Here is a 13,658-nt window from a genome sequence, read left to right on the forward strand (position 1 = left end):
TAAGCTATAACAAGTTCTTTTTTGTTTTCAGAGAACAATTAATTTGCTGATTAAAAGCAAACAGCACAGGTGTGCACCATAAAACCAAGAGCACGGACCATGTCCTACACAATGAGAGTAATCACTCCATTGCTCATAAAGTCAGTTGTATTCTGGCACTGTTTAATAGGGTAGACATTCATTGTAGTACACTGATAGCCAAAGCCAAGGAGCGAGCATATCTTTATCAGGTCTGCAAGCTCAATGGTTATTCCATGGACTTCATCCGAAGGTGTACCACACCCAGGGTCCAACAACCCATTGAAGGTGCCAGTGGAACAGCTACTTGGAGGGTGCTCCCGTATATACAGAGAATATCTGAAACTGCTGCATGCATTCTCCTGGAGCATGGAGTCAAGGTGGTGCACAAAGTGGGCCAAACTCTAACAATGAGAGTGATGCGCCCAAAAGAAACACTACCCAAGGTGGAGACATCTTCGGTGGTTTACCACATTAACTGTAGTGACTGTGCAAGTAATTACGTAGGGGAAGCAGCTACAGACCAGAGTACATGAATACAAACTGGCTGTCTGGTGCAAAAAATAGCACTCTCAGATCTGGGATGCTATGTTATGGAAATGAAGACAAGAAAAAAAAATGGTGCAGAGATACTATGAGAAATTATATGATCAAGAGGCAATACTAGAAAGGAAAGTTCAGCAATATTTGCGAGAGGTAAATTACCAAAAATATCTGATGAAGTAAAGACTATGTTAGAAGAGAAAATAACAATGATGGAATTGACAGAAACAATAAATAGACAAAACACTGGAAAAGCTCCCAGCCCGGATGGGCTACCAGCTGAATTTTATAAGACAATACAGGAATCAATCTCTATTACAATGCTTGAAGTACTGAATGAGGTCTTGACAAAAAATAAAGTACCTGACTCATGGACAGAGGCATATGTTACACTTATACCAAAAGAAGATACTGACCCTCAACAAATAAAAAATTACAGACCAATATCCCTGCTAAACACTGACTATAAAATATTTGCCTCAATAATGGCAGAAAGACTTAAAAGATGTTTAAATCATTTTACACTCAGATCAAAATGGATTTCTGCCTAAGAGACAAATAAAAAATAATATGAGGATAATATTTAATACACTGGAAACTCACTCAGACAGATAAATGGCATTGGTTTTTTTAGATGCACAGAAAGCTTTTGGCAATGTGAATTGGCAATTTATGTTGATGCAATTGGAGGAGATGGGTTTTGAAGACAGATTTATCAAGGCAATGAAGGTGATATATAACAAGCAAATAGCAAGAGTAATGATAAATGGAGAATTGACAGAAAATATTAATATTCAAAAAGGAACTAGACAAGGCTGCCTGTTATCTCCACTGTTGTTTGTATTGACTCTGAAAGTACTGAATAGAAATATTAGGAAAAATAAAGAAATAAAGGATATGAAAATAAAAAAGGGAAGAACCATTGGAAACAGATCCTAAGCTGAATGGAAAAATAGAGGGATTTGGCAAGGTGGCAAGACTGAAAATAAACAAGGAAAAAACAAAAATTTTGGTGAAAAATATGACAGAAAAACAAGCTGGGGGCAGTTCGATATGCCTATTGATGGAATTGCTGTTGGAAAATCAGGCTTCTTTTAGTAGGTGTCCTCCTTTAGTTATATCATGGGTAACAACTTCAGCCTCTTGAAAACTGCATGTGTGATTATGCTCCTGCATATGTGCCCAGATCTTTTTTAAAAAACTTTTAAATTTTTGTAACAAAAACAAACAAATAAAACCATCTTTCTGTTCAACAGTGTGTCGGTTGTGTACATATATCTTGTGCACATATTAATATTATCATATTTCTCTTACATGTATGTATGTACACACACACACACACACACATATGAGGGAGGGAGGGAGAGGGGGTACACATAAAAGCAAGGGGGGGAAACTTGCTTTCATTGTAAAACAAAATAATTAATCTGTCATTTTGTAGCTGCTATTTTCCCCAAAGATCCTGCTGAGCTTTACAATATATTTTTTGTACCATAATTTCTTCTATGGTCTGGGTCAGTCTATTTAATGATAACACTAAAAGTTACAAGTTCATTGAACTTTACTCTGAAGTTATCAGAATTTGGATCCTGTATTACACCTAAAGAATGGCAAAGTTATTCAATATTGTGATTAATAAGGATACCCAGATCCTTTTCATATGAATTATTGCCAAGCCAAATGTACCCCATCACATACTTGTAACTTATATTTTTATATCTAGATAAAGAACTTTACATTTCTTTCTAGTAAATTCAATTCTGTTCATTTCAGCCTGGAATCATTGATGTTCTTTGAATTTTATGCATTTGTACAACATATTTTTTCTCAACTTTAATCTTGAGAATGGACTTTTCAACATCCTCATCAAGTTACTGATAAAAGTAATGATCAACTCCAAACCTAGACAGGTTCCTAACATCCTCCATTTAATTCTCCTCTCTAAGCTGAATTGGAGCTATTGATTAATGCAGTAAGTTTATCTTTCAGTAATATCATTTAAATAATATTTTACCACTTTTTGAAGTGATCATAATAACATAATCTATCAAACTCTTTGCTATCGAGATATACCATGACTGTAGTATTCTTCTAACTAGTAAAACTCTGGCATGGTTTGTTTGTGACAAACTCATGCTGACCCTTGTTAATTGCAGTGTTTCACTCAGAAAAATGTTGCTTGATAATTTAGTTAAGACCTTGAACAGTGTAGCTAACACACTGACAAATCTGTAGTTTCTGGGTACCCCTTCACCCCTTTTTTTGAAGATAGAGATAATTATTGATTTCAGTTAGTGAGATCTTGCTGGATGACAACCTAGAAGCTGGTAAGAATTCACCTCTCTGAGTCATATTTAAGCAACAAGAATAATTTTCAAGGTAACAAATTCATATAAAAATAACATCTGTTTCAGGAATTATCAGTATTTAGAAGATTGAAAAAAAGGTAAATATGTGCATGAAATTTATTTTCTGTGACTGCTTATTAATGCTTTACTGACTTTGGTATACATGCTCAGTTAATTGTGTGTCTTCTGAAACTTGGAATCTTTTAAGATCAAGGTAACCTTAAAATAGATACAAATGATCATTAGTCTGTCACAAAACAAAATTTTATCTTTTCAAGAGTATTCCTACATATTGTTCTGTTCCAGTTTATTTTAATGCTATGATTTTTTTTCCCTCACACTTTTTTCTATTGTTCCATTTTTGCCTATCACTAATGAGTAGAGAAAAAAGAGTGAGTACCTTCTGAAATAATTTCTAAAAGTAAATGGCAAGAAAAAGCTAATCTGATGTGATATCCCTTACAAAGCTACTCCCAAACTACCAACACTACATTTTGGTGCAGAAAATGCAGAAAAGCAGCATTTTGTAATTCCAACCACCCAAAAGTCTTGGAAATATGAAACTATAAATAGCTTCACCTGGATTTCTAATTGATTGGACTGAGATGCCAAGTCAAACTATAAAAGATTTGATATATCAAAACATGCACTGGAAATATGATGTGATATGTAGGAACTGTAAGAAATCGCTCAAAGTCCTCTAGAGCTTTGGAATTAATTACCAGTATGCCTTTATTTATTTATTTATTTTTATTTATTAATCATATTTATATAAGCCTCCAAATTATCTCAACAGTTTACAAGATAAAATGTACAGAAACAATATACAATAAATAATAAGTATTAAAGCAAAGATCTGTAAAGTAATGAAATACAGAATAAAATTAAATCAATGACACAGTGACTACAAAGTTGAGTTAAGAAATGTAGGTTTCTTTTTATCATATTAACTATTATTTTATTATTCCCAGAATCCATTTGTTTAATGGATCTACATCAAAACATTGTTTTTGATATTTATAGTTTAATTAACAGCATTTTAACAAAACGATTTCATTAACATCTCCTCTCACATCTTTAGTAATGATTTGAATTGCCAAACAAACAAAAGTAACAAATGACACTTTCTCCCAGATTATATTCCATCAAGGAGAATGAACAGAAGGCAAGGGGTTTGGGAGATATTAGTGGAAGAGGGTGGCTCAAAGTCCTGGCCTGGAAATATCAACCCCAAAATACAGTTTTAGAAATATTTTTAGTTCCTGAATAAGATGTATTGATGGGATATGGATACCCTTTAGAACAGTGGTTCCCAACCTTTTTTTCACCCCGCACCCCTAAAGAAATTTCACTCGAACCTCGCACCCCCGGAAATAAATAATAAATAAAAATGCCAACATATAGCCAATATCCTATTATTTACATGGACTTTTCTCGCACCCCCTGGAATATTGTCTCGCAACCCCAGGGGGTGCGAGCACCCCAGGTTGGGAACCCCTGCTTTAGAATCAAGACCACTTTAAAAAAAAGCATCTTAAAACTTTTTTTTAAAGCAAATTTGTTCCTTTGTTCTGGAGCTAGCCAGGTTTTTATGCTATTCTGTGTCATCTTCATATTACAATTTCTTCAATTAAATTTCTAAACTAGAAAACAAGTTTAAATGGCCACAGCAAAACAAAATATAATAAAGAAAAAGTCCTCCACAACAAGGAGGGCACTTGATAAAATCAGCAAATTTCAAGGATTTTACAACAATTTTATTTTAAAAAACGAATTGTTTGGTATATTTTGTTAAATAATGTTTATTTGTTGTTTTGCTGAATAAGACCTAACTCCCATAGTAATATTTCTTCTACTAAAACTCCAAAATAAATAATTCAACTTGATCTTTTTAAAAATTCCAAATTCAAAAAAGTAATTGCCTGAGAAAACTAGTGCTAGACAACCAATATGGTTAGGTCTAGCATATCAAAATTATTAGATAATGGCCAAGCCTTATAAATCACATTTTGTATAGCTTTTTACTTTTGCAGATTGTAAAATGACATTGATTTCAGTACTGCAGAAAACATGGCTCTGTGGAGTTTAACTCAATATAGCTATATAATATATTGTACCAATATTGTTATATAACATCTGTTTAATATATTCAAGAGTCATTGTAAGGCTCAGCATTACAAATTTTCAGATTTTCAATTGTTATTAAAAATAGTTGCATAATCTGAAAACTACAGATAATTCCAGAATTTATCTTAAACACCCTATTTATCCACCACAAGAAGTCAAAGCAAATAGTTCAAATAAAGTGGAAAAGTCTTTCAGAACTAGCAGGTGAATTGGGAAAAATATGTTTCCTAATAGTTTTAACAGCAGGGTTTGTTATTATTTCAATACATGCTCTCATACACTTAGTGTTCTGTGCTACATTTAACAAGATTAAGTTATCACACACTGTTCCTTCTCAAATCTTAACTGGGGATCTGATAACAAGCCTCACTGCTTGCCAAAACATTATCTTGTGGTTTATACTAGGTACTGATTCTACTTGAAATAAAAATAACTTGTACACTTGTCACTTAAGATCAAGGATCATTATTTATAATTCGCAAGCAAATATATTAAAATATGAAAAAGAATTTATTTTATAAGAACACACACATATGAGTGAGTGTGTGTGTGTGTGTATAAAATGTACGATGTGATCTGATGATCGACCAAACATGAAAGAAAACAATCTATATAGTACCATAATTACAAGCCAGTCCCTAATTTAAAAGAAAGTGAGAGGTGAGAGGAAGCTTGTTTTTTAAAAAAATAAAAACCTAGCCAGTATTTTATTGGAAAGAAACTTATGGCTTCCAAATATGATTATGTTCTGTGCACATTAAAATAATTGGAACAATCAGTGTAGTCCTATTCTCAAGGGTAAAAAAGGATCACTGAACTATTTAATGCTTTTTATTAAGCTCTATCCTTAGTATATCTATTAAATATTTATAGATGAATGTTATACATATTTATCTTGATTGTTTAGTATTTTTATTTTTTCTTTATCAAATAAATCTGAAGTTTCCTAAAACAATTAAGAAAGCAGTTAGAAGCATTCTAGGGCAGTATAAAAAAAAATCTATTTAAGAGCCAAGAAATAAGCTGCCAAGCCATATCTTCAAAAATAATATATGTGGGGAAACATATGCTGCTCCCTTTTTTTTTCCATCTCCCCTGCTCTTCATCCTTGAAACTGCTGAAATAATATCAACTTTTCAGCATATAACATTTAGAAGTTGGATTTAATTTTTGATATACTAACTAATATGGCCTCTTACATATTGCCCCCCAAAAAAGAGAAATGGTACCAAAAAGAAGACAAAAGAAATGGTCTTGCATAAAATTCACCTATCTTAATATATATTCTTAAATATGTATTTTGAAATAAATTTAAAATATTCCAGGACAAGCATAAGAATGTAATGGTTTAATACCAAGCTATAAAAGTCTAGCTCTTCAATCTGTTTTTTTCTATAATATACTGTAAGTAGACATACTGTCTATCCTCCAGGAGCCTTAAACTTACAGTAAAAATGGTATTGATGAAATATATAGGTAACACAAAACAGCAATAGGAAAACATTTATAACAGCATCAGAAATATTTGTAAACTTAGAAACTGAAGACAAATCATGTGAAGTAAAGCTTTCACCAACATCCAGAGATTGATTGATTGATTGATTAGGAAACTATCAAAATATCTCTTGGCAGCTCACATAAGAAAGATTGGCCTCCCTCAAAAGGACATACAAGAATTTTGGCTTCAAGTGTTGTTAGGCTGCTACAGAACCTTGTTCTCAATGACTGCCTGAACAAGTCCCTGCAGTTTTCTTGGAAGGTTTTTCTTCACTCCCTCCTTCCTAGGGCTGAGAAAGAGTAACTAGCCAAAGGTCACCCAGCTATCTACATGCCTAATATGGGATTGGAACTACATGACAACTCTCTAGTCTAGTCTAGAGAATCTCTCTCTCCCGGTTTTTAGTCTGGTGCCTTAACTACCACATCAAACTGGTTCTCTACCTTGTTTTTACTTGGATGGAATGTAAACCTATTAATCTTCATATGATGCACATTTTTAGAGTACAATGCTATTTCCAGTTGACTTAAAAGTAAGTCCCATTTAACTTTATGAGATTTACTTTTGAAAAGACACTCTTTATAAAAGGTGTTTATTTTCTTTTCAGGTTGCATTTTCTTAATATCCTTCCCAGGTGTCAGCAAAAAGTACTTGAATATCTCTGGGATTTGAAAGTTAAAAACATAGGATTGCAGTTTGAGTCTGAAATATTCCCAAAAAATATTTAAGTGAAATGTGGTGAATTTAATTTTATTATTAGATTCAGATCCTTCTTTTTTTTCTTTGCATAAGTCAAGCTGATACATATAATGTTCCAATATTTTCTCCAAACTATGAGATGTATTAGATAGAGAGAAAATAAGTGGATGAAATTACCCAGCCAGCTTGCATGCTTATGGGATGTCCCAGTTTCTATTCTGCTACATGATGTTCCAGTTTCTATTCCAAATGTCTTAACTTCTATAGCAAGAGTGTCAGTTGACTTCAAATAACAATTTATATAACAAAAAAAGTATTTAGAATTTATCGGACTCTGTTACATTTGTAGAGAATATTCCATATTTTTATTTATTTATTAAACAAATTTAAATGTCTGTTTTCATTTCAAACACTTGTTTTAGAGCCAAGAAATCTGACTATCTGGGCCTGAAGTTCCAATTCTTTTAACTGAACTTAAAGGAAGAAGTAGAATAATTGATAAGAAAGTCAAGTAAGTGACTGTTGTGTAAATTAAATTTTCTCTTCACATACTAATCATCTAAGAGTTTTTGCTTTTCCACACCTCTATAAAGGACCTATTAATCATCAAAGCAATCTAAAGCCATACATTATGCCAATTCATTGACATTAGCATTTTATATAGGTTCCTGTATGTTTGCGCATCTTCAGATATGTATATGACTATATATGTATTATATTGTGCTATACATACAAGCTAAACTTTATATGCAACTGTAACATATAATTTTACATTATATAAGTTAAATTAAATTAAATTTCCTTTTCTGGCATTCCCATTTTAAAAATTCTCAAGGTTTTTAAAAGCTCTTCCATTTTTTTTCAAAGATAGAGAAAATATAAAACAAAGCTACATTAATTCAGATTTCATTATGTGGCATGATTACCTATCACTTCAGTGTAAATCCTTAAAAATAAAATAAGGTATTTCAAGAACCTACCTAGTGAAGCTATTATTTGTTAATTAATCATATTGTTTTGAGTGCTCATTTATTTTTAATGCAAAAATCTTTTTAGTTTAATAAAGAAATGTGTATCCAGTTATCAGAAATCAAGAAATCAGCACATAGAAACATGAAAAGCTCTTCCTTTCTCTGTTTAGCATAATTTGATCTGGAATATTTTATCACTTCAAATGAGTTAATCACAGAGGTAGATTACAGGCATTATTAGTCAATTATACACTCCACAGGATAAATGAAATATCAACTGCAGGTATCTAGTCAAATAGTACTTTCTGCAATTGTTATTGAAAAACAGTATGTGGTTAAATGCTAGATCCTGTAAAGTTACCCTGGAGTCTCAGCATGTAATATGGAATTCATACAGGAAATATATATATATTTAAAGAAAAAGAAATACACTAAACTTGTCCTGTAATAGCTAATATTTCATCTAAATGAAATGATTATCAAGTACACCTAAAGATGATTCCCAATGAAACAGAGTTCACTGAAATTTATTTCATTATGATCTTTTTCTTCGGCAATGTGTCAGGCAAGCTAAGCCCTTGTGCTTAAAAGCAGTAGGTTCTGGTAGGAGTGAATAATTTACATGTAATTCCCAGCAGTCAATTTGAAACACCCGTTATCTCAAGAATTCACTGCCAGAACTCGGTAAAACAGAATCATAACAATACACAATGGTAAGTATTTCAAAATGCACCTCTACTAGACTGAGGGTTAATGAAAACTGGGATTCTCAGTGAGTCACACTGTGGCAGGGTTAAGTACACAGCTGGAGGATAGTAGATAGGTGCCAAGGTCATATGTCATTCATTTATATGGTTTAGACGAATCAGCAAAAGACCAAGAGTAGACAAAAAGAAAATGCCAGAATGCACTTCTAACACTGTATGTATATACCTTAGATACGTAATCTATAAAGAGAAAAGGGCAAAGGGAAAGGAAGGAGGAAGGGGAAAGGAAAGGAAAGGAAAGGAAGTGATTTTGTATTTCAGATGTGGCTCGCTTGCTCATGGCCGGAAGTGAGTGGAGCGGCCGCTTCCTGTTTCCTCTGTGCTTACCTCAGTTGCCCGCCTCGCACTTTGGGCAGTGGAAGTTGCCTCCTCAGCTCCCGCCTCCTCCTCTTCCTTCTCCACCGCTGCCCTTCTTTCATCCTCCTTCTCCAGGTCCTCATTGCTGTTCCTTCCGAGTGAAGCAGCGCTTAGCCGAAAGGCCAGGAGACAAGCCGAGGCCACCAAGGGTCTTTCCCTTTCTCTCCTCGTACCCACGCTCGCCCCGACCGAGCAGCCGCCCCGATGCAGGCCATCAAGTGTGTGGTGGTGGGTGACAGTGCTGTAGGTAAAACATGCCTACTCATCAGTTATACAACCAATGCATTTCCTGGAGAATATATACCAACTGTATTTGACAACTACTCCGCCAATGTGATGGTATTTCAGATGCTGTAGGTCATGCTGTTGGAGAGGACTTCACCCAGATGACATACAATTCCAACCCTGGGATGTGTTGAAGACTGGGAAGAAACCCTAAAGTAGCTTATGAGAGTATGGAAAGTACAAAAAAATACACTAAAGAAAGCATCTCAGACTGTATTATTTGTATGGAAAATCAGAAGATGAAACATAGGAATTCATAAGTTAGGACTTTGTTTGTCAATAGACAGCCAGGAGAAAACTCAAAGACATTCCGGAGTCTTTGAAAGGGATAGAAGAAACAGTAATAAGTACAAAATGAGAAAAAGAGAAATAAGAGGAAGGAAATTAAGTAAATTAAGATTTGATTTCTTATATTATTTCATACACACATAGAAAAACATACGTTTTGTAAATAATGCTTTCACTTGGAAAAACACACTCATTTTGTAAATAATGTTTTCACTTGTACATATATTAGATTAGGTCACATTACTTCATTATAATAGATGATTTAGCTGCTTCTATCACTCTATTTTTCCATATTTGTATCAATTCCTATCTTGACCCAATCTCTAAAACACACTAAAAACTGACAGGTCCCATCTAAGTAGGCACATAAACATGATTCACATGCATTAAGCCATAAAGTAAGCCATGAGGCTTAAGCTTCCCAAGTATGAACCAAGTGTCTTATTCAGTGGTGGGATTCAGCCAGTTCACACCAGTTCAGGAGAACCAGTTGTTAACTTTCTGAGCAGTTTGGTGAATTGGTTGTTGGAAGAAATCATTAGGGCAGAGAACTGGTTGTTAAATTATTTGAATAATTTACTGGTATTATTCAACAATCCATGTTAAGGATTCGACATATTGGAATCTTGAAGTCAGCTGTCATAATGAAACGTGTAGATTGAAAGAAAGTCAGAAAGAATCCAAGAGAGATGAGCAGCAAATGCATTATTTGTTTTATATGTTGAAATATTTCTTGGAAAAAATACACACACACACACACACACACACACACACACACACACTGTGTTTCTCAGAAAATAAGGCTGGGCCTTATTTATTTTTTTGACCCCCCAAAAAGACAGCTAGGCTGTCTTTTCGAGGGGTAACTTAATTTCCTCCCATGCTCACCCTCAACTAAATCTCCCCACGTGTAGCCTCACCTCACCACCGGACCACTTCTATCAGCCATTAGGAGCACCCCGAAGGCAGCCTCAGCTAGATTGCCCCACACGCAGCCACCCTTCACCACCGGGCCACTTCTGTCAGCCATTAGGAACACCCCATGGGCAGCCTTGGCTAGATCGTCCCATGTGCAGCCTTGGCTAGAGCACCCTGCGGGCAGCCACGCCTCGCCACCAGGCCGCTTCTATCAGCCGCTAGGAGTGCCCTGCTGGTGAGATGAGGCTGCGCATGGGGCAATCTAACTGAGGCTACCCACAGGGTGCTCCTAACAGCCGATAGAAGCAGCCCGGTGATGAGGTGTGGCTGTGTGTGGGGCAATCTAGCCAAAGCTGCCCACAGGGCACTCCTAACAGCCGATAGAAGCAGCCAGGTGGTGAGGCATGGCTGCCCGCAGGGAACTCCTAACAGCCGATAGAAGCGGCCCAGTGGCATAGCTGCACATGGGATTAGTTCAGCAAGTTTCTCCCTGCCCTTCCCCCCATGTTTCTTTACCTCGTGTTGTTCAAGCTATGTGAGAAATGGTGGGGAACGCATGTGCTTAAATAGGCCCAAATTTTGGGAGGAGGGCTTAATTTCACTGCATTCATACAAAGCAGTGCTGGGCCTTCCTATTGGGGCAGCATATTATTGGAGAAACACGGTATGTTTTAAGTCAAGGTTTATCTGCTTTGTAATTTGTAGGCTAGTATTTTCTGTCTTGTGGACTAGCTTTGAAATACTCAGACATAAAGTATCAGGAAGAGGTCTACTGTTTTGATAAATAACTAAGATGTGATCTAAGGGAAATGCAATATGGATTTCTTTATAAGCAAAATTTTGGATAGCTAGCTGATTTCCTACCCATTTCCAAAAGACTTTAAATATATACAATAAAGTCAAATACAAAAGATTTTTAAAAAGGTAAAAAGGTAAGTTTTAACAATTAAAATAAATTTTAAACCTATTAATAAACATAACAGCATGACATCTACAACTGACCTAATATCACTTCAAGACCTTCATACAACATGTACGGTATTTAGGAAATCTTTCAAAAATATAAAATTTGGAAGCCCCCAAATAATATAATAGTTTCTTTAACATTAAATAAATCTATATGGAATAAGATGAATATAGACTATTAAATAAAGTAAATGCTACTTTTATTAAATATTTGCTAAAATTGATAACAAAACAACAAAGGAATTAATGCAGCATTTGGTTTGGGACACATAGTGATCCACCTATTCATATTAGTAGCATCAATTATGTAATGTCTCATTATTCAGGGATCACTAAAGACACTTTGAATCTAGTCATCTCTAGGTATTAAGTCCCTTTTGAGAAAGTTGAAAAATAGTTCAAAGTAATGAATATATCTTTACTAGCAGTTAACAAAATATATGTTGCAAGATTTTTACCATTTTACCTTTAAAGTCTTATAACATAATAGTAATACAAAGCTGTGGCCCTAAATCCTACATTTCTGGCAATAAATTCAATGGAGCTGATGGTTGAATAACCATGATCATGAATGTGCTGAAAAAAATGCTGTTTGTAGGAAGACAATCCTGGAAATCTTTCTTTCTTTCTTTCTTTCTTTCTTTCTTTCTTTCTTTCTTTCTTTCCCTTTATGTACCCAGCAAACTAAACAAGAAAAATTTAGTAAATACTCATAGCTCTATCTGCATCCAGCAGGTGGCAGCAGTTAACTTGGGAAATTGTAGTACATCAATTAAAAGCAACTGGGAAGATAATTGTCAACATCAAAATGCAAAGCAAAGCAGTACATTTTTTATATTTTCTTAAAATGTAACATTTCATCAAAGTGGTATTATATCATTGTTTTATTTATACTGCTTCTAGGTGATCTTCAAAATAAGAATGTAATCAATGCATTTTCATGTACTATGTCATATACTTTGTAAATCAAAACCTTTTTTATGTCAAATTTACATTTATGCAGTAATCATACATGGCAATGCACAGACAGATTCTGAAAAGTAGTAGTGAATAAAGTTATTTTATTTATACCACTAAAAACATTAATATCTCTTTTTGCATATAGAAAGCTAGCTATTCAAAGAAATAAATTGAGAAAAAGATAATAGAGAATCACTTTAAATTAGTGTTGAGAATGCTGGCCTAAAAACCAGGAAACCATGAGTTCTAGTTTTCCCTTTGGCATGAAAGCCAGATAGGTGACTTAGGGCCAGTCATTCTCTCTCAATCCAACCCACCTCATTAGAGCTGTTATGGGAAAAATAAGAGTCAGAAGTATTAGTTATGTTTGCCATTGTGTGTGTGTGTGTGTGTGTGTTTATGTATACATGTATATTTGTATATGTATATACCAAGATGGCAAGCATAACCAATATTTCTAACTATATGCATGCATGTAATGTTTTAAAATTAATAGTAAACTTATCACATTGTTATTATTATTGACTTAAATAGCGGTCCACAGTCATTTCAACAGAAGAGGGGCAGCAAAGAAATTTAATAATACATAAAATAAAAATAAATAAAAAGGATAAAGAAAGTATGTGGGAATGGCAAAGGAAAATCAATTACTTCATTTTATCTTTAACTTTTCTGTTAATGTATAAAGTTCCTTGCAGTGAGAAAGGGACAAGAAAGAAATAGATTTACTGAGGTTTGGGCTTTGAAAAGTACTAAATAATGCTTTCTGATTATTTAGAGTTATGATGGAAAATTTTAAATTGATTTGTCATTTATAATCAATTTATTTTTGACTTAATAAGCTCAAATAAAAGCTGCAACTTACATCATTTAGTTAACTAGACTGAGTGATGTAATTATAATGGAATTCCAG

The sequence above is a fragment of the Pseudonaja textilis genome, chromosome 7 (assembly GCF_049901715.1).
Source record: "Pseudonaja textilis isolate UNSWEBS1 chromosome 7, rPseTex1.2, whole genome shotgun sequence".
In the NCBI taxonomy this organism is placed as follows: Eukaryota; Metazoa; Chordata; class Lepidosauria; order Squamata; family Elapidae; genus Pseudonaja; species Pseudonaja textilis.